Source organism: Condylura cristata, unplaced genomic scaffold (assembly GCF_000260355.1).
Source record: "Condylura cristata isolate star-nosed mole 26May11 unplaced genomic scaffold, ConCri1.0 scaffold00021, whole genome shotgun sequence".
Lineage (NCBI taxonomy): Eukaryota > Metazoa > Chordata > Mammalia > Eulipotyphla > Talpidae > Condylura > Condylura cristata.
Genome location: NW_004567122.1, coordinates 16201550 through 16223368, shown reverse-complemented (window position 1 = coordinate 16223368; position 21819 = coordinate 16201550). Strand labels below are relative to the sequence as shown.

General features: G+C 35.3%; 1 long non-coding RNA gene across 1 annotated transcript in view; it reads left to right on the top strand.

Moving 5' to 3' along the window:
• LOC105853916 overlaps positions 1-21819 on the top strand; it is a 151725-nt gene that overhangs the window by 8978 nt on the left and 120928 nt on the right. Inside the window, exon 2 of the long non-coding RNA XR_001145657.1 lies at positions 8893-8971. This is a non-coding gene — a long non-coding RNA (uncharacterized LOC105853916). The remainder of the gene's footprint in view (positions 1-8892; positions 8972-21819) is intronic.

The following is a 21819-nucleotide window of genomic DNA, read 5'->3' as shown; positions in this document are numbered from 1 at the left end:
GGTGAGAGGATTCACTAGAGACAGAGTGGAGAGCAGAACAGGGTGACTGATGAAGTACACTGCTGAGGGGAGCAGCGGGTGGGCCAGGAGAGGTCTGCTGCACCATGTGGATCACCTTCAGGGCAGGGATCGAACTCATGCTAAAAATGGCTTTAGCTTCTTAGTGCAGTGCTCTTAACCCGCTGTGTCACCAAAGAGTGCCCAAATTTACATTTTTTTATATCTTTCCTCCTAAAATTTATAATAGGAGTATAATAGACTTTAAAAATCTTCATTTTAAGATATGTTCTCTTTACATAATAATTTATCATTTTTCTTGCACATGTCCTCTCAATAATAAAATCATTTTATTAAAATTCACTTAATGACTAAGTTTTTAGCATTTAAAATTTCTATCAGAGTTGTTTTCACCCTGTTATGCAGGATAATGAGTCTCTATAATTTGGGGGGATTTGTTACGGTTTTATGAACAATTATCAAATTTTAGTACGACATTACTGGTTAAACAAATTTGTGTTAAATGGACTCATAATAGCATCTCAAAATTATGTTATGGATTGTAACTTCATATATATTTTTAAAATCAGTATCTATTAGCTCAATTTTTAATAAATTTCTGTTTTCAAACTTTAAAATTTCTTCCTTTTATGTATTTCTTAATATGTGTTCTTTTATAAGATTTAGTAGTTTTACTTCTATTTTTTTAATGTGAAATACACAGTGTTTTCCTTGAATTCCAAAATTCCTTTTGAATAATTTATAAATGAAGTTAACCATGTGATGAAATTTCTCATTACTAATTATGTCTATTCTAGAACTATTTAAATGCTTTCTAATCTTTGTTGTTTTCTACATATCATTAACATAAATATACTTAGTCCCTTTTAATTTTCTTATTCATTACTTTCAAATATTACATTTCAAAATGCAAATTTCATAATTAGTTTACTTTAAGCTTCTCATTTACAAATCGTGACTTCGCTGCTGCAGGATGTGTGCTAAAGGAGGAAAAATAGCACTTTTTCTTATTGAAATGATCATTACATAGTTAGAATTTAATTCATGATCTTTTTAACATTGCTGAGGGATAATTATGGAACATCACAAAAAACTGGACATCTAGTGTCCTCATCTGAAAATAAAAATAATAGCATCTATTTAAGGATGTTGTATGACCTGTACGACCTGTTACAGCTACCCAACTCTATCATTGTAGTTTGGAAGGCATGAATGAACATGTCTGTGTTCTAGCTAAATTTTATTTACGAGAGCCAGTGGCCAGTCAGATTTGACTCCCAGGCTCCAGTTCAGCAACCCCTGACCTATGTGATGGTGATAAATGGTTGTGAGGGATAAGTGGGTAATGAACTGAAGATAAGAATAATATCTGTTACACTCTTAAGTTCTCAGTAAATATTATTATATTAAGTAAAATAATGATAAATACTATTATTCATCTTACACAAACAGTATGTCAAATGCTGGGCAGTATTTTCAACTTGATCCACTATCAAATAATTCTTTGTGTTCTTTGGTTTTCCTGTCAAAATCCAGTTAACACAGAGTTACACACTCAGCCAAATGAGGAATAGAAGAATTAACGGATAATCATGATTCACTATTAACTTAAACATTTTTATTTAAGTTTTCCTGGATTCGTAATGATATACCAACTTTTTAGCGCCATTAAGTAATGTTAAAGATAATAAATGCTCTCAAGTAATACCCCACAGAGCAAAATTCTAGAATAGCTATGCCTTAAGATGGTGCAGCTGGCAGTCTGCTTGGCTATTCCTCCTTATCCTTTTATTCTCCTGTCAGTTCTTTTATTTTCTCCCTCTCCCTCCTCCCCCCCCCCACGCCCCCCATGTATGCTGCTGCATTTTATCTCATAGCACAATGTGTTGTTTGGCAACAAGTATGAAAATACTTGAAAGGTTCTTTAAAGTTGGAAGACTTTATTTTATTTTATTTTTTTTTTAAGATTTATCTGTGTATATAGAACTGGGATACAGGCCCGTGGTGAGAGGCTTCACCAGAGACAGAGCGGGGAGCAGAACAGGCAGATAGACTAAGTACACTGCTGGGGGGAGCAGGGGGCGGGTCAGGAGAGGCCTGCTGAGCCATGTGGTCACCTCCCGGGCAGGCGGGAATCGAACTCGTGCTGAGGTGGCTTTAGCTTCTTAGTGCTGTGCTTTAACCCGTTACGCCACGAGGGAGGGCCATATCTTTATTTTATTATTATTTTTTCTACTGCTAAGGATGATACAATCTTCATTTGAATAAGCATGACGATTCCTAATTCTGTTTTATGTGACTAAGTTTATTGTGGAAGTTTTGTTAAGTATAGAAACACGAAAGCAAGAGAAATTGTAAAATACTTACAGGAATTGTTTGGAAGTTTTTCTTAACATGAGATTATTAAACAGTAGATTAAATGGAATAGTGATAATATTTGGAAAAATACACATTTTTCCTTTGAAAGTACTGCCCTTATTTATTATTGTAAATAGTAACAGAACAATAAGTTACATTCCAATTTATACCTCATATTATTTACAATTAGAAAAATAACATAATTTCAGTTATGGAAGACATTAAGTGAGAAGGCTGTGGTTAGTAATATGCCTCAACCTATTTTTCTATGATGTGTGGAGGAGAGTAAAAAGAGTTAACTAGAAAGCATGTCAAATTGGATGGTAGGAACAACTTGAATTCTTTAATCTATAAAATAAAGCTTTGTCAATTGGGGAAGCACACAATTGCTGCTTTCAAATTAATGCATAGGTTAACTATGTCAAAGAGATTCCAACTTTTAGATTGTAAAACTCTCAGTGGTACACTAAAAGAATGATTTATATAAGAAGACAGAATCCATGAGGCAACTCAGTACTGTTTTTAACCTGAACATGTATTGAGTTAATGGAAAATTAACCTGTCAAAAATAGGCAAGTGTGTTTAGGATTGCAGGCTCAATTTCTAGGCTCCAGTTTAAGCACCCTTAGAGTAAAAGTACCCTTTTTTTTTAAAGGTGTAATTATTTATGCTTACAGAACTGGGGTACAGGCCAGAGGTGCGGTGGGTGAGAGGATTCACCAGAGACAAAGTGGGGAACAGAACAGGCAGACGTACTGAAACACACTGCTGAAGGGAGGTTACAGGTGAAATCAGCAGAGGTCTGCCAAGCCATATGGGTTAGCTCCCTGGCTGGGGATCAAACTTGTGCTGCCGTGGCTTCTGAGAGCTTCATAGTGCAGAGCTTTAACGCCCTGCGCCATCAGGGAAAGCCTAATAACAAATCGTACTATTAAAAAAATAAATTCACAGAATGATTAATTCTCCATCAGATAGGGTTCAGCTAGACAGGTATGAATCTGTGATCACGTGTCTCCAATTTCACAGAAAGAATTATTTGTATACTTTCTCTTCCACCAACTTTGATCAATAGAGGTATTTAGATATACTTTTAAAAGGATTATTTGCTGTGCAAAGACTTGCTGTATCTTTTTCTTGAAATATTCACGACTAGGAAAAACTGAATACCTTTATCTAGGTAAGTGCCTAGATATAAAGTTCACAAAATCTTCATGTTTAACGATGTCTCTGAAAGTTCTACATGCTTTACTAGAGAATTTAGGTAACCAAGATTGGTCTGAGAATGATATTTGGGGGCCTTTAGAAGGTATTCATATCTCTCATGTAATGTAGAGGAGATGCCCAGATACAATGTTAATAACAGCTCTGCAATTTTTAAGTGATTAAATTTAATGTAGATATATTTTCTAGCTCCTTTGTCCATCAGCCTTAGGGTTTTTCTAAGATTTCCCTCAGCAGGGAAGACATTACCACCAGTTTATATTGCATATTCTGAGGAGCTTTCTAGAAGATCCCAAGTGTGATCCTTGGATGGGGTTGGGGCATCAGTATTACTTGTAAGTCTGTTACAATGCAAATACATGTCCTTCACCTCAACCTTTTCCATCAGAATCTCTGCTGATAGGAACCAGAAACTATTTTCACAAGCTGTCCATGAAATTCTCACTTTAATATGGACTAAAACTGGAGAACCAATGGTATAGTTGAAATTAGATGGATTCAAGGTCAGATACTCATTTTAAACTGATTTTTCTGCTTCTCTGTATACTATTGACTTAGTGCTGTTTCCTGAACAACAGGAATAATAAAAGAAAAAAAAATAGGACTGTTATGAGTCAAATGTATATAAAGAAATAGATTATACCCAGAATATAGTAGGGTTCATATTATATAGCAGTTTTTGCCTATAGTGTTAATGATATGTACCACTCTTTGAGTATTTACGATGGTGTTAGATTAACTGCTGTGCGTGTACTGGCACGTGATCCTCATTTGCAACTTCATTTGTATTGTTGTGTGTACTGTTTGACACGTTTTACAGATGATATAGGTTAGTGAATTTTCAGCTAAAAGAGTTATGAAAACTAAATAAAAGTTAATGTACAACTCCAGTGGTAAACGTGTTGAATTTGCAACTTTTAATTGATGATATTCTTTGGTAGTAATACTTTGCTTTCATTTTGAGTTTTAAACATCAAAAAATATGCTACTGATCCTCAAGTTAATGTTACCTGCTCATCATCTATACAGTGGTTTACTAGTGGCTATTTTGACTTCTACTTTCCATCAGTTTTAAATGATTTTTGATAATGCTCTGAGTTTAATAGTACCAGAGGCCTCATTGGTAGCTATATTTAATCACTTTTAATATTTGTGGTTTTAATAGAGCTTCTTGAGAGCATTGTCTGTTTTGTGGTATGTGCATTGAACCTATGGTTAATTACATATTTTATACTTAACTCTCATTTCAATTTCAATATAATCCAACTAAAAGTTCCTGTACTGTCAGGTTCTTTATTGTCACATTGAAAGGATAATACATCTTCTTGAGAAAGATGTCCTGAAATCAGTTTTGACCCTTTGATGGAAAAAAAAAAGCTAAGTTGAGTTCAAGGCAGGTATGCCAAGTATTCCTTCAGGAGTGTGCTGGGTGCTTTTCAAATACAAGTGCCCACATGGTATTGCTGTGAATTGAAAATCAGTGCCCTCTGACCTGACAGGCTCTGATGGCCATCCGAACACTTCTTAATCAGCACTGCCTTCCTGACAGTGAAGAGTGAGAACTCAACTATTGAGTTACTTTTATCATGATTCCTAACTTTTCCCACCTCTCTGTTGCAATTATTGCTAGCTCAATGGGGTATGAACTTTATAGTGTCCAGTTTTTTTCTGCAGTAAAAATGAGAAGATTTGATCATTTCTTTTGTTCTGAGTCTGTATCAAGAGATATCTCACCAAGTAATCTTTCCAAGTAAAAAGCGAACTGACTCAGTAGGTACATTTCATGCATTGTCTTGCATGTATGAACTGTAAAAAGGGGCAATTTTCTAAAGGAAACCATTTTATAACATACTGCTCTTAATTCAAAAATTTATTTTTATTCATAGATGAAGCGGCAAATGGCAAATTATCTCCTTTTTATAGTGTTCCATTTCATAGGTACTTGTTGTCACTAAGTATGTATTTTTATTTCCTTTGCATAATATCTGAGAACAACCTGCTTCCAGATGCAGTTTTGATTTTCATTATATAGACCTTTAGTCTCAGTTTTCCAGATAGTGGTTGCATTTATTTATAAGTTAGAGACATGTTTCATTGTTGGATTTAGTTTTTATAATGTTGGAATGTTTTTGTAACTTTCAGTTTCTCCAATTAAAGTAAATATGATGGTATTTTCAAGTAATATTATTTAACTATGACAGTGGTTAGTCACACACTCATCTTTTTTTTTTCTTCTTTACTTTTCAATGGGAGTATTTTGTGTAGTAGTTTTGGAATTGAAATATTTAAAAATAAGTAGCAGGTCAGTGCAGATGTACATTTCAAATCAGGATGTAGAGAATGAAAAGAAAAAAATGGTAGGAGAGATACTAGGCATCAGTATAAAATTTGACATATAATTTCTGGAATTCAGGGGTTTATATAACACACTCTTCAATAGCCAACTTTGATCTTATCTAAGAAACTATTTTCCATTGTTATGATGTGTACTAGTTTCAGAAAATGAAAACTTTTAAAATAAACCTGACCAGTGTGGATTCTCTGTATATATACCATTTCCTAGGGATAGGCTCACTTTATATAAAATATTCATCCTACTATGGTATTAGATACTGTGAATATGATTTTGATTTGATAAAAACAAGTACAGACAAAAAACATTTTCTAAGCCCTCATATGAGTGTATCTCTCTATGTTAATTCTACTTTGATTCTAAACAAGTTTGTAAAGATTGTTATGCTTTAATCATAACAAAATATTGCTTCTCAACCTTTTGGCTAAGATCAAGTGTAGTATCTGTTCTTATCAGTTTAATTATAACAAAATAATAAAGTACACAACAGTCTGAACAATAATGAACAATAATAGTAGGTGTATTTCCTCAATTTCTGTTTTTCCTTTTTAGTCTGCAAACTCCTTAGAAAATTACTCTACAATCTTTTATCTATGGCTCAGAATTTTAGCATTTATACACTAACTGGGATATATGACAGATTAGGTAATGATGGTTTAAACTGGGGATTTTAGTCTACTGGGGTGTTTTACATGTTAAATACATAAATATGAAATGATTTAATATGTCAAAAATATCAGAAGTAATTTAGACTCTACATTCTTCAAGTCATATGCAGTTTCCCCTCCTAGTTGTAAAATAACATCTTTCACATGTTTTATCTTTAGATGCAATGATTCCAGATATAATTACTTTACTATCATTAAATTCAAATAAAACTTTTAAAATAGCTATTAGGCAGATAATTCTTCTACATACAATAATTCTATCCCTATTCCTCATATGTCGTAGTGACATGTGCAGTTTTATTAAAGTTAGCCTTGCTCAACTAGTACTAGAAAACCTGACTGTGTATGTCAATGAATGGTGCTGTCTTGGGTTATCATCATTGCAATTGCAGCATAAGACGCAAGCCAGTGTAGTGTTTAATGACCAATTATATCTATGCACACATACATGCATCATACATATCAGAAAAGTTATTATAAGAAGTAAGATTGAAATATACTTAAAACCTTAGATAAGACTCAACACCTCATTGGACAAAACCTTAGCTGTTATCGACTATATTTGCCCCATTTTTCATTTGTTCCACTGTTAGAAACATCTAGGGTGTATCACATGATAGCATCTCTTCTTACTGATAACCCCCTCTAGGAATGAAAACCACCATTAATGTTCCTTGACTAAGCAAGTCAATAAAAAGCATCATTTTGTTTCCCAATACTTATCAAATTGCTTTAGAATCCATTTGGCAAAGATGTATAGAAAAAGAGCTCCCTTGCACTGCTGGTGGGAATGCAAACTAGTACAACCATTATGGAAAACTGTTTGGAGGTTTCTCAAACTGCTAAAAATGGAACTTCCATGTGATCCAGCAATTCCACTCCTAGGACATAAAAACATTTATTCAAAATGACACCTGCACCCCCATGTTTATTGCTGCCCTATTTACAAATGGGAAGATATGGGATCAACCAAAATGCCCAAAAATAGATAATTAAGAAGATGTGGCACATATATGCAACAGAATATTACTCAGTGATCAAAAAAAGGTAAACTCATGCCTTTCGCAGCAACATGGATAGAGCTGGAAGGGATCATGCTTAGTGAGCTAAACCAGAAAGAATAAGAAAACTACCAGATGGTTTCACTCATAGCAGGAACATAAGTGATCAGGGGGGAAAAAAAATCAATTGCAATAAATAAAAAAGGAAAAACAATGAACAACTATAAACCAGAGACATTTTATGGGGTGAAGAGGGGAATAGGCTCAAAACTTGGGTGTGAAGAGCATAAGGGGCTGTGGTGATGGCACATGGGTGAATGGTAGGGGGAAGACCACAGGGATTAAAACTGAGATAAAAAAATGCATGAAATGAAGACTGGTATAAAAAAAAAAAAAAAACTCAGTCCCACAAGACTGCTTCTGCATCAGATGCAGCCCCAACTCCATGATTGCCTTTCCAATTCAAGAACAGAACATTGTCCCCAACTGCAATTCTTTGCACTTGAATACAGAATGACAAACACAGAGGTGAATGCATGCAAGGTGCAATTTTATCTCTAGAGTTTTTAATTTCTTATTTAGAGTGACTGGAATGTTTTTTGTATATTTTTGGTACTTCAGAATAACAACTACATGCTATGCTTTGAGATTTTATTAGAAATCATTAATCATTACAATGCATTTCTATTGCTGTTCTCCATCTAGGTGAGAACATTTGCTCTGTGCATCACTTGTTCAGTAGTGCCAGAATTTTAGCACCAGATTTTCTGTTGGTTGAAGATGATAGCTATTTGCATAGGAGGTACAGAAAAACTGTGACTAGTAAATGCAATACAATGATATTGACTAAGTTTCACAGTCTGCAGTCTGACTTGCCTATGTTCTGCATACAAATGGAGAAAAATCACAGTCTGACAAGTTCTAATGTTTCATATAAAACTTTTTCAGACTTGTCAATTTTGCATAGATCTGATTGGAATTAAATTGGTCTTTCTACTCAAGTGAGAAATCAATATTCAGAACTCCTCTGATGTCAAATTTGCTTTTTCCAGTTCAATCCGATGATTAATAGTAGTATCTCATATATTTCTTATTTTTTATTGTCCCTTTAAAAATTCTATACCGACATAATATTTATAAACATATAACTCATCACATAATTAAAAAATACTTTCAAGTAGCATCAGTGTACCAAAAACGCAGAATTTGTAGGAAGTTACCAAAGTTTTAAAATGTTTCCTTATTCAATTTACTCTGCTACATTTTTTGGCAGGAACTCATCTTTTCCAGCTTTCCTGTTCCTCTCTGGAATACTTGATCATCTGGTGTACAACCTCAGAATATCTCACAAGGTTAGTGTGGCAGAGTGTGAAGTAAAAGGAAAACTTATGCACAAGTGTATTAATATTCCTCCCAACTTTACTTACTTCTGAAAGAGGCTTCTGACTCTTATCTATTGCTCTGTAACTTGCTATGCCTACTTAAGGAAAGGAGTTTGACCAAGGGTCTAGGATCAGAAATTACATAGCTACATTCAGGCAGAAACCTTCAGCTATTGTTTCTGTTTCCATCAATTCTTTTGTTATTTTACCCCCTGCTATGAGAATTACATGTACCAGGTGATGTCACACCTTTAGCCTGGATCTTTGAATGAAAGAATACATGGAGTGGAAACCCACAGCTGCCAAGATTAAACATCAGTGAGAAATAAACCTTTGTTGTTGCAAACTATTAAGATTTATGAATTATTGTCCCTCCCTGATGGCTCAGTGGGTTAAAGTGCAGCACTGCGAAGCTGGCTGTCGCCACTTCTGTATGAGCTTGATCCCTGCCCCAGAGGTGACCCACATGGCGTGGCAGACCTCTCCTGACCTGCCCGCTGCTCCCCTCAGCAGTGTACTTCATCAGTCAGCTTGTTTTGCTACCCCACTCTGACTCTGATGAATCCTCTCAATGCCCCTGCACCTCTGGCCTTTACCCCAGTTCTTTACACATAAATAAATAAATCTTAAAAAAAAAAAGACTTATGAATTGCTATTACCATTACATAGCTGACTAAATACACACTGGTTGTGGGTATTTTAAATTCCAAGCATTTATAAGTGGAGTGAGTTTATTTTAGTAACAAAGACATAGGAAATGCTAAATTCCTTTTAGGGTTTAGTGTAGAGAAGTGGGATTAATCTCATTTTAGAACTACTCTACTTGAAACAGTGATTATGAGTTTCAATTTGTGAATATATAAAACTGTGGCTTATTATTTAGAACTTCATTATGTTGCAATACAATGAATAGTTGCTTTTTCAATAATTGTTTTCAGTCCCAGTGTAAGCATAGAACCTTAACTAAAGTTTGTAAATCTTTTCTTATGCTTCATTTTAATATTTTTTGAGAAATGTAATTTTTGTGTAACAATTATCTGATCTAGTATACCCAATTTAATTTAACAAATCCAAACTGTTAGTGGAAGTTTGAAACAGTTGTTTAACTATAAAAATAGTTGAGTAGTTGTTTAATGGTTTTGCCATCTTTGGAAATTTCCTGTCTAGTAGGCTTATATTAGTTGTAAAAATAACTTCAAAAAAATAAGTAAATAAATACAAGCTGTACCAAAAGTGCATATGAAAATTAAAAATTTACCTCTGCTTCATTTAGTAATCTTATTTCTTAAAGGTAGCCATTGTTAAACATTGCAGTTTTTAATTGAAGATGTTACTCCTACTCCCCTGTTCATAATTCTAAATGTCATTTTGAACCTTGATCTCTTGAGTTATCAACACTCAAGTTTGCCAGTTGACTTGTAATATAGAAAACTAGAAATTAGAAATCTTGCAATGATGTTGTTCAAATTTTAGCAGGCATACAAATCACTTCATGAGCTTACTGAAACATGCCTTGCAATTAAGTGCATTTAACCTTTTAGTCATATCTATTATTAAGTCTGAATGGGAAGTATTACTTTTTAAATCTGCTGGAAAGAAGTTATTCTTCAACTTCTTTTTCAGTTTTTCCCTGCATTAATGTAACTGTGTTTAGTATCTATTTCACTTTTAGTAGATTTCATGTTTTGAAAATTTTCCCATCATTAGTCCTTCAGGTAACTGCAAATTATTTTACTTTCAGAATAAAATCTAAAGTCTTGAGCATAGAAGTCTAAGTTCAAAATCTGCCTTCAGAATTTTGAAGACACTGCTACATTTTCTAGTTTCTTAGTGATGTTGATGGCAGATTTGACATAAACTGTATTTTTATTTCTTTTACAAAATTTTAACTTATTCTTGGAGTTCTGAATTTCATTAGGATGAACCTAGGTTTGTATTCTTTCAAATTCATTATGCTGTGCATTTAAAGATCCTTTAAAATGTAAAGACGCTTGTATCTTTCATCTTATGCTTCCTTTATTTCCTTACTTAAAAAAAATTTTTATGCATACAAGAACTGGGGTACAGGCTAGAGGTGCAGAGGGGAGAGAAGATTCACCAGAGACAGAATGAGGAACAGAACAGGTGGATCTGCTGAAATGAATTGCTGAGGGAAGCATCGGGGACGAGACAGGATAGGTCTGCTGTGCCATGTGTAGCTCAGCTCCCTGGCTGGGGATCGAACTCATGCTGCAGTGGCTGCAGACAGCCTCATAGTGCTTGTTTTAACCCCTTGTGCCACCAGGGAGAACCTTTTCCCTATGTTACACAGTTTTGCATCTGAATAATTTGTGTGTCTGCTTCTGTTAATTTCTTTGACTTTTGATGGTGAGTTGAATTCTCCATATGTCTCATAATTTTCATTAGATCATCGACATAATGTATAATACCAGAAATACTGAGTGAAATGACGCTCATACCTAGAAATAGACAGGTCTCCTCTTTATACCCTTAGGTCATAAGGTGCTGAGTGCATCTTGTTAGGAATGGAGTTCAGTTTGGAAGTTTTTGTTGCTATGGTTACCCTTAGTGAACACCATTTAAAATTGCCCTAGTGATTCCTTGGACATAGGCTGGGACGGATTTACTGGAGGGTTTTTCTCAGTGTATCCTTGTACACTTCTTGCTATCTGTCTTTGCTGCACCACAAATCCAGTCTCTCTGCACACTTTTCTTTCTCTAATGTAGTGTATTTGGTGAATGTTCTTAGTACTTTCTAGCTTGAGAATGTAGAACAAGAGATGCTATCTTTTGTCCTGATCCAGGCTCTGTCTCAAGTAAGCACTTTTCGCTGGGTGGAAATGAAGTTTCTGCTATGATCCTGCTCCTTGCCTCCAGAACAATCTATGTCTTGCATATTTGTAGCATTTGTGTTGAACAATTTTTTTTTTTATCCTAAATTAGAGACATTCATTGGTCTGGCACTCTTGATCTGCGAATATTTCTTGGGTGATGATTTCTTTTACCTTCCTGCAGCCACAATGAGTACTCACTTGAGCCTTGGGTGCCAAGATTTCCTTTCGTGTTTAAGGTGTTTAAGATTTTGTTTCAGAGAGAGGTGTCCAGTGAGGGCTTCAGACATTGCTCACAGGTCAGTTTGTTCACTCCTGTAGCCCTGCACCACAAAGAAAACTCTCTGAAATCTCCCACTTTGGTCCCAATTGTTTTTCATGAACCTCTGGTAGAGATCCCTGGAAAGGAGATGTGAGCAGGAACAAAAGCTTATGTAGTCAATTTCTTGAGGTTCTATACACCCCAAACACCAACTTTTAGGCTTTAGCAATTGTATGGTTAATTTTATATGCCAACTTGGTTGGACCACCGTACCTGGAGATGTGGTCACACATTATTATGGAGTTTTCTGTGAGGGTGTCATTGTATGAGATTAATGAGATTAATGTTTAAGTTGGGGGATTTGGTGTCAGGCTAAAATGCCCAGTATAATAGGGATTGGCATCAACCATTCATTTGTAGAAGTCCCAACTCTTCTGGGTAAGAAGACATTAAGTCCCGTATAGCCTTTGGGCTTGGATGGCAACGGTATCTCTCTCCTTTGTTTCCAGCCTTCTAGAATTTTCACCTGTCAGCATCCACAAGTAGATGAATCATTTCCTTAAATTATCTCTCTCTCTATCACTCTTGATCTCGCTCACATTAGTTCTGATTCTCAGAAAAACCCCAATATAGCAGTTAGAAATTAATTTATCACAATTATTATTGTCTCAGGATATGCTTGTAGAGTGAATTTGTGCCTCTCATGTTCTCCCACAAATAAGCCTGAGTTCACATGCATCTAGCTGTCTCCTCTAGGGTTTTAGTACTTGAGATACATGATTACCTTGTTAACTCAGCTTTTTATAGATTCAAGAAAAAAAATTGTATTTTTAAGTGTTTGTCCAATTTATCCAATGTTTCTTCATTTTGTTCTCTTAATTCATAGTGGACCCAAGTTCTTTCCACTCCCTTAAATCCTAGACAGAAAACAAATTATCTGTAATACTCATCTTTAATAACTCTTTGCATGAAGTTAATTTATTTTTTAAGTATCTCCTAACTCCTTTCAATTTGTGTAATTTGGCCCTGGATTCTGTTTTTAAATATTGGAAAGTGTTTTTTACCCTGACATTTTTATTAAATAGTGTGATGATCCTTGTTTGACCACTCACATTTATGGATAAAGATCAGTGAAGATAGGCAATTGTCATAATTTGTGTTTGTCACCCTAAAACCCTCACCCTCAGCACAATGCCTGCAACATGAGTTTTCTTTAAGTGCATAATTTTCACCTAGAAGGTTAACATTTTTATTAACCATTCAAACTGTCCCTGAACCACAAAATCACTTCTGTAGCATTCTGTATTTTGGTGGGAAATGCATGGACCTATTTTTTTTCTGGGTGAAGCTGTTTTCCTTCCCACAGGATACCCAGGGCATGTCCACTGCTCTCTGGAAGAGGCAGGGAGCCACTGCAGTTTTCATTTTCATGGCCACTGGAAATATTTATTCTTATAAAGTATTTTTAGGGTCTTAACTGACACACATTCAGATATTTTATCAGTAGGGTTTCCTTCCCCACATCCCATTCCTATTTTCTATTGCTGCTGACTACACGTTTGAAACATTTTTAGATCTCCCCTGGGATAACCAACTCCCTTCTCTTCAATAGTCTTTACCTATTAACTTACCATCACACTCTCTGTCCAACAGATAGTGAATTTTTCCTTCTTCAGTGGAATATTTTTAGAGATGTCAGATTTTATTATTTGTAGTACATCTTTACTGCCATTTTTCTGTGATTTTTTGAGCCAAGAAAATAAAATACTTACAATATAGTCATCAATTTAAAGATTCCTTGCTGATTTTTACAGTTAAATAATATATTAATTGAGCTAAATAATATATTAATTGGATCATCAATCCTACTATCCATTCATTGGTTACTCTTTCAGTAAATACTGAGTGCTTTTTGTAGATAAGGCATTATTTTATATAGTTCTTGTGGAGAACCAGATAGCTAGAAGTTAACTTGTTTTTTAAACAAATGAGTATAATTTAGTTAGTTTTAGTGGATTATAAGGAACAATAAGTATGGGATGGCAGTATTTAATAGGAAATCTTACCAGAATCTGGAGGTATGGGTAGATTTATATTTCTTACATAAAGTGAATTCAGCTCTAAATAAAGATGGATGTAAATTTCTAGGAGGGTTTCAGAAAAAAAATAACACTTTATGCTGAGGAAACATTATCAAATGAAGTCCCCATTTAATGTCCCCATATCCTTGGAATTTAATAAAGTCTACATTCTTCTTGGCAAAACCAAGCCTATAATTTTCTTACTTCTTATATGTATGATGCGTACTCAGTTATACACAAGATGGTCAAGAGATGGAATTATAATACCTGTTCTGTTACTGCAAGGTTCTATGTTGTGGGCAGTTTATTTCATTTCATGAGGATCTGAAGCCCTTGATAAAATGGTTGAAATCATTTTAATTCCTTTAAGAATTTTTGAGAGCATATATAAGAGATAATGATACTAATCAAGAGGTATGAAAATATTCACATGCTTGTCTTAAACACTCTACTACTGGTATTTAACTCCACAGAAGCAATTAAAAAATTGTATAAAGTCACAGGGCCAAATTGCTCATTGAATTATTACACACAATAGGAAAAAACAGAAATAGCAGTACTATTAATCACTTAAAATAAATTACGTGATGTATACCTAATTGAAAAATTTTCAACAATTAAAATGAGTGGCTATTAAAAGCATATGGAATCAAGGAAATTATAAAAATAAATTTACAGCAGGTTACAAATTTTATGGAATTGGGGTTAAAATTATACAATGTATTATTTATGTAAAGATATGAATGAAATTTGCAAAAGTGAAAATGTGTTTTTGTAACTTCTAAAGTTTTTTTTTTCAAAAAACTATGTTATAATAATTTAGTGGGAAAATGACATTATAAATATAAAAAATTTACCCCTTCTTTGTCATCTGAACCTTTAATAAATAAAACATGGCAAAGTTTCTGAGCCATACATAACAAATCTTTACATAATTTTCATGCTTCACATACAGACAATGATGTAAAATGAAATTAGGTAACCAAATGTCTCCTGGTGTCAGATTTAATCATCTGAAAATCATTCCTTTGGGTTTGAGTGTTTGTCTTTAATATAGTTTAATATATATTTATACTAAAATATAAGTGATCAGGGAAGGGTAACTCCTTCAGGCATTATAAACCAGCATCTTTGCTGACCCCAGTTAACTAAATAATTCTGTGACAAAAAGATATGAGACTCCGGGGTAGAAATGAAACAGAGGAGGATGAAGCAGAGAGAGAGAACTGCGCTGACTTAGGCTATGCTGGGAAGATGTTGTCCCAGTTACCTACCAATCTGCCTTAGGATCAGATTGCTTTGCAAAAATACACACCCATACTGAGCTGTCAGTCAATTATATAGCAGTCCTCTACTTTATTTTCAACAAAGTCCTCCCAAGAGGGACATCAAGGAATTGTATTTAAAAAAGAACTTTAAATAGGAAGTTATACTGGGTAAAGGCCTATTTGTAGAATATAAAAATTTTATTATTCATAGAAACACAATAAGAATAATGATGGGGGGGAGCCAAGATGTCACCTAAGTCCTTATGTTTGTTTCCAAGTTTTTAAGACATAAAAAAAAAAGTTATGGCTTATCACATATTTCTTACTATAAAGATTATGGAGCATCAAGATCTTTTGACTACAATCAAATCATGTTTAGCTGAACAGTCACTTATTTCTCATTCATGAGTTGGGAAGCCCATTTAATTTTTTTTTCTTAGTTCACTACTGTTAATTAACAGAGAAAGTGGGTGATACCCACTTGAGTTTTGCACACTGTGAGGATTTTCCCCTGCCACATTTTTACTGACTCTTGATTGAGGAGAAACTACTGTTGTACCGTTTGACTCCTGCACATACCAACTGTGAACCACGCTTGAATTTTTCTTCCTCCACCAGCTGGTCGTAAGAGAATCTTCATATGACCGCATGTGTGAACGGAAGGAGAGTTTCTGGTGCCAACAGTGGCACGGGGGTGCTGGTTACATGCCATGGAGTTGTTTTGCCAGTTCTGGTTCTGCTTATGTGAGACCGGATTTAAGGTACCTTGGGGTTGGCTTTCTTTTTCATAGGACTTGATGGGTCTGAAAGTACGAAACTCAACATGGATAATTATGGCAGGGGGGCGAGTGCTCTATCCTAGTAGCATGCCAGAAGTTGTTTTTTCAAAAGTTGCATACAAGGAGCATGACCTTGCTCAAGACCTCTGGCTGTGTGCCTATTCCCACTGGAGCTTTTCCTAAGTTCCATCTTTTGCTATCACTAGACCCTTTAGTAGCATTGGGTCCACCAGTTGATGAATTGCAGGGCAGGTGGGGTGCTCCACAGAGTCTTTCACGCTCTGGGTTCCAGGGACAGCTGCTTGGCTCTTATTCTTCCACTACCCCACTCATTTTGGTTGTAGGTATAAAACTGGGAGTTAGGCTCTTCCAATTATGAGGTCTCTACCTTGGTCCTCAATTTTCTCTGTCCTCTGCAAGAGATTAGTGACTCATTCTGAGCTACCAGAGGTCCTCTTGCTTTCACTCCTAACAATCAGTGACTGCTCACTCTTAAGTTTTTCTTTACTTTTTCTCAGAGCATCAACCGGTCTTAGCAATAAGCACCCAATTGCATTGCCCTATATATGTAGTTACTATTTCCCATATTTTTTACATGCTTGTCATGATGCACCAGCTAATGTATTTTCCACCACTGGAATACTGTTCCAATTTACAGCTCCTGAGAGGTCTTAAGAATTGAATGCCCCCCTCTCCCCCATTCCAGAAGCTACATTGCTCCATCTGCTACTAGCAATAGATGTCCTTGTTGCCAGGGGGTAGCAAGTCCTCCAGTTCCAAATTAATGTCCTGTGAAAGTTGCTATTTTGAGCTTCCTATCCTTGACGCTCTGCTGTTTGTACTTTACTTTTCCTGGGAAACATAATCCACCTGCATGGCCCAAGGTATGTATGGATTTACTTACATACCTTCTAGCATGCTAAATATCCAAGTATGGATTAATTTACTTATGATAAAATATTCTAGATCTATGTTTCTTATTTACTTATGTATCTAAGTAACGTTACTCTTGTCATCCTGTTATACAATGTTTTCTCATCTAAATATTTTCTTGAATTCATGTTCTTTATCTCAACTGCCCTGTTTTAGAATGTTTTCATTTTCTTACCTATGACTATAACCAAAAATGAGGGAAAATAAATGAATGTGATAAAAGCCAGAGAGAGGAGATGAAGTTGGAGGAGAAGCGGGCAGGAGAGTCAACTGAAGATTAGAAGACTGATGTTTTGAGGCCTTGATGTCCCCAAAGGGCTTTCAGCCATATTTTGAGCGGCTACGTATGAGACCAAGTTGCATTTCAGCCAGGTATAGGGATGCAGTATGTGTCTAGATTATTGCCACAGCTACCCTGTGGGTCTCCCTAGTTCCACTTAAGCTTTTCCAATCAGCAGGAAAATTTTAAAACTTCTCATAGCAGGAAGAATTCAAAAAACATAACAGATCATGGTATCTCCTTCTAGCTGCTTTTAGAATAAAACCTAGATTGTGCTCCTGCGGGCTGGCCATGCCTGTTTATTCGCTCTCCTTTTCTAGTTTTCCTCCCCTCATTCACCTTCTACTATAGTGTATTCAGATTGGACTTTCATTTTCAGTTATTCTAATTCAGCGCAAGCTATCTTGCATTTATCCCTGATGTCCTCTCTTCTGTCTTACTCTGCTCCCTAGAAAGCTGACCTTATAGGTAGCATCAAGGTTTCCCTTGCCTTCTGGCTCCTGGTGTTGACTAATAAGGTGTCTTATCGGGAGAGGTGAGGAAGAGACTATTTCTGGTTTTCTCTCTGTGCAGTCACTTCTGTCTGGTTCTGTCATTGGGTCAATCAGCTGTTTCACTCCTTCCACTTTCTGGGAACCACTATCTTCTCATTCTTTGGACTGGAGGTGGTGATAGCTCATTTACTACTATATCCAGGGTGTTGCATCCCCAACATAACTTTTTTAAAATTGTTCTTTCATTAATTCCTTGTCCAGTTAACTTGAATTTGCTTACCTTCCTGCAGAACCTTGGCTCTCAATTTTTTTCCCCCTAATTTAAGCATTTCCTTATCCTATTCTTTTACCTGGAAAATGCTCTCACACATTCTTTACATGGCTATATACCTACTTCTTTATTTTACTATTCATTTAGCAGAATTTCTTTTTAAATTGAAGAAACATTGGTTTACAACACTGTAAATGACTTAAAGGTACAGGGTCATGCCCTTCAGGTGTATGTTACCACACCTGTCACTCCCACCACACCATCTTCCACCACAGTCCTTTGTACTCCCGCCCTGCTCTGGTAGTCTCAGTTCCACAGTCAGATTTCTAGAATAGAATATGTTAATTAATTTTATTTAATTTGATCCTTTGGTTTGTTTCTCTATATTCCACAGATGAATGAAACTATTATTTGTCTCTTTCTGACATATTTTAACATAATCCCATCCAGTTTCAACCATGTTGAACACTTTTTCTTCTTTAAATGTCAGTTGAAATGTCTTATGCTGAGGCGTTCTCTTTGATCAATCTACATACAGTGGTTCCATTTTTGTAGTTTCAATGGCAGAACACTTTTCTTATTTTCATAAATTATCTTTGCACTTTATGTGTCTTTCCCAGTTGACTTTTAGCTTCCTAAGGGCAGAGCTCTTGACTGTTTTGTTCTTAATGTATGCATTCACAGTGCCTTGCAGAGTGCTTAGCATAGAACATTGATAATATCTAAGGCATATTGACTATTACCCTGCATCAAGAATGGCCCTAAATGCTTTATGTATATTAACTCATTCGATTGTCACAGTAACTATTGGGTATGAGCACATTTGTGAGTGTGACTATTATTTTTCCCATTTTACTTAAGAAAATTCTGAGCTGCACATAATGTACTTCATCTATTATCACATGCTAGTAAGTGACTTCAGTGAAAGCTTGATGTACAAAGATGTTTGTGCTTGTCTGGACAGGATGCAATAGTCTGTATCTTGTAGGATTATCATAGGAAAGGCGTCTTGAACAGTTTTCTCTAACTGAGAAGCTAAGCACTGTCAACAACTCAAACTAATTTTGCAACTAGTTGGTTGCAAACTAATTTATTTGTCGAAAGTGGTATGTTTTTTGAATGTCCATCTCTTATGACGAGTTATTTCCTTTATGATGAGCTATTTCACAGTGATGAACAAACTAACGTTTAGCATTTTTCCAGACCTTCACTTTTAATAGCACTATGACCCAAAACACTATCTTACAACCTGAATTTCTAATCTATTCCATTTAGCTTTTCCTTTTTAGAAGATGTGTGGACGGAAGTGCCCACAAGCCCTTTATATATTGCTTTGTAGAACTGTTAGATAAAAATCATGTCATTGAGTTTTCAATGGAAGATTTTGCCATCAAATAATTTCCATCAGGTTGCAGAACCTAGCGAAAGACCTCTCAGTTTTTGTGGTATCTAAAGCATATAGAAGTACTCTAATTTCATTGCTTAACACATAACATTATAGGAATGAAAAGTGTGTAGGTTTGCCATGAGTAAACGGAATATCATTGATCAAAGTGTGTTCTTCACAACACTGATGTCATAGAATGGATGCTCAGTGCAATAGTTTTCTGATTAAATAATGTAAAAGTCCTTGGAATCTGGAGTTTTAAATTCACTAGGCTTGAACATATGAAATATTCAGGAAATATTTCAAATTAAATTTTTTGTTAATCTAGTGCTTTCAAATATAGTTGAGCAAGAGTCATTTTTCTTTGCGATTTCTACTAATACATAACAAAAAATGCCATGAACATACCTGGGGAAATATTGCTATAGGCATTTTAAAATATGTATTTATATATTGACATGAATGAAGTATTATTTTGTAAATATGAGAACAAAAGTTGACCTTAAAGTAACCTATGGAAAAGCCTGAGGAATTTCCTTTACTATTGCAGAAAAAGAAATAAATTATTTACCTATAGCATTTACTACTCGTATTGTTCATATCCTTCCTGTAATGTGTATGAATCTGTTCCCATAAACATGACAGTTGTCCATAATAAATTTCATATATGTAATAGAAATATTTTTCCATATAAAGTGTGAAAGCAGATTGATTACAGGTAGTAAAGCTGATGGTTCCATTTCTATGTATTATAAGCGAAGAAATTCTATTTTAAATTGCTGACAAAAGTAATCTCTGTTGACAAAGTACTTTTGCTTTCTTCATTTATCATTTGGAATAATTTTTAGAGAAAGAAAAACAGGAGAGAGAGCTATCTCTGTGAGTCAGGGAATATTTTAGGAGAAAAATATGATACCAGTTACTTAAGAATGAAAGTTTTAAAAAATCTGTAGAACTTAAACACAGCAGCAGAAGAAGAATTATATAACTGGATGTTGCTAACTTTTAAACCTCCCCTTCGGAGTTAGTTCCCTTTGTCCTTACATTTATTTTTGGTCCTTCTTTGTACTTTATTTCCCTGAACCTGTTCTCTGTTGAATATGCTGTCTAAATGACTACTGAAGTCTCTTCACAACACCCCTCCATTTCTTTCCCCTGTTCCCAAAACAAATATTTCCCCAAACACCGTTATATGCAGGTTGTGTGAAGGGCAAGGTTTCTTATTATAGACAGGCAAACAGAAGTTTGTCCTTTGGACTCTTCCTTAATTCTGCCTACCTCGTTTAGTTCTCAATAGCTGCACCTGTGCCTGACTAATCTTATTTTCAGAGAGCACGACTTGAAAGATGATTAAGCTTCTGTTTGTGTTTTCTATTGAGAATTCTGTCAGTTGCTGGGTGAATTTTGCCACCGATGAAAAGCCTGCCTCTATTAAGTTGAGTTTGGGTGATTGACTGAATATTGTAGCTTCCTGATTTGAATAAAGGTAAGTTGGGGACACTCAGTTTTTGAGAAAATAGTAGGAGCTTGTTGTGAATCACCTGGTTTGTCCATTAAACATCTGCCATAAAGTGCCTTCAATTCTTAGATAGGAGCGTTCTTGCCATACTGGGCACCTCACCTGGGAGCTCCCGATGACTTTATATGAAGGGCGAAATCTTAGCTAAAGGAATCAGATGAAAGAGAAGTGTAAATCCTTCCATATTTCTAGGGGCATCTGGCACATAATTGTTTTGTTATCAAAGTGGAGAGGAAAATGACTCAGAATTCACCGTACATATTAACCAGTATTGTCGTTATTAAACAGTATGTTCCAACAAATCCATCCAAGTCTACTTTTTCTGTAAATTATAAAATTGCCATCTGGGTGTGATTGCCAAAGAAGTAAAATCCACTGTTAAATTTTATAAAAGAGGTTTACTTATGTGATAATCAAACTGATTATTTTGTTGAGGAACAACATGCCCTTCTTATAAAGGCAGAGAGTGATTTTCTGAATTCAGAAAGCAGATATTAATAAAAAAAAATCTAGAACCCAATTCAGGTATATTAGTGTTTCTTCTTATAAAATTTGCACAAGGGGGCCCTCCCTGGTGGCGCAGCGGGTTAAAGCACAGCACTGAGAATCTAGAGCAGCTTCCGCATGAGTTCGATTCCCGCCTGCCCCGGAGGTGACCCACATGGCGCGGCAGACCTCTCCTGACCCGCCCGCTGCTCCCCTCAGCAGTGTAC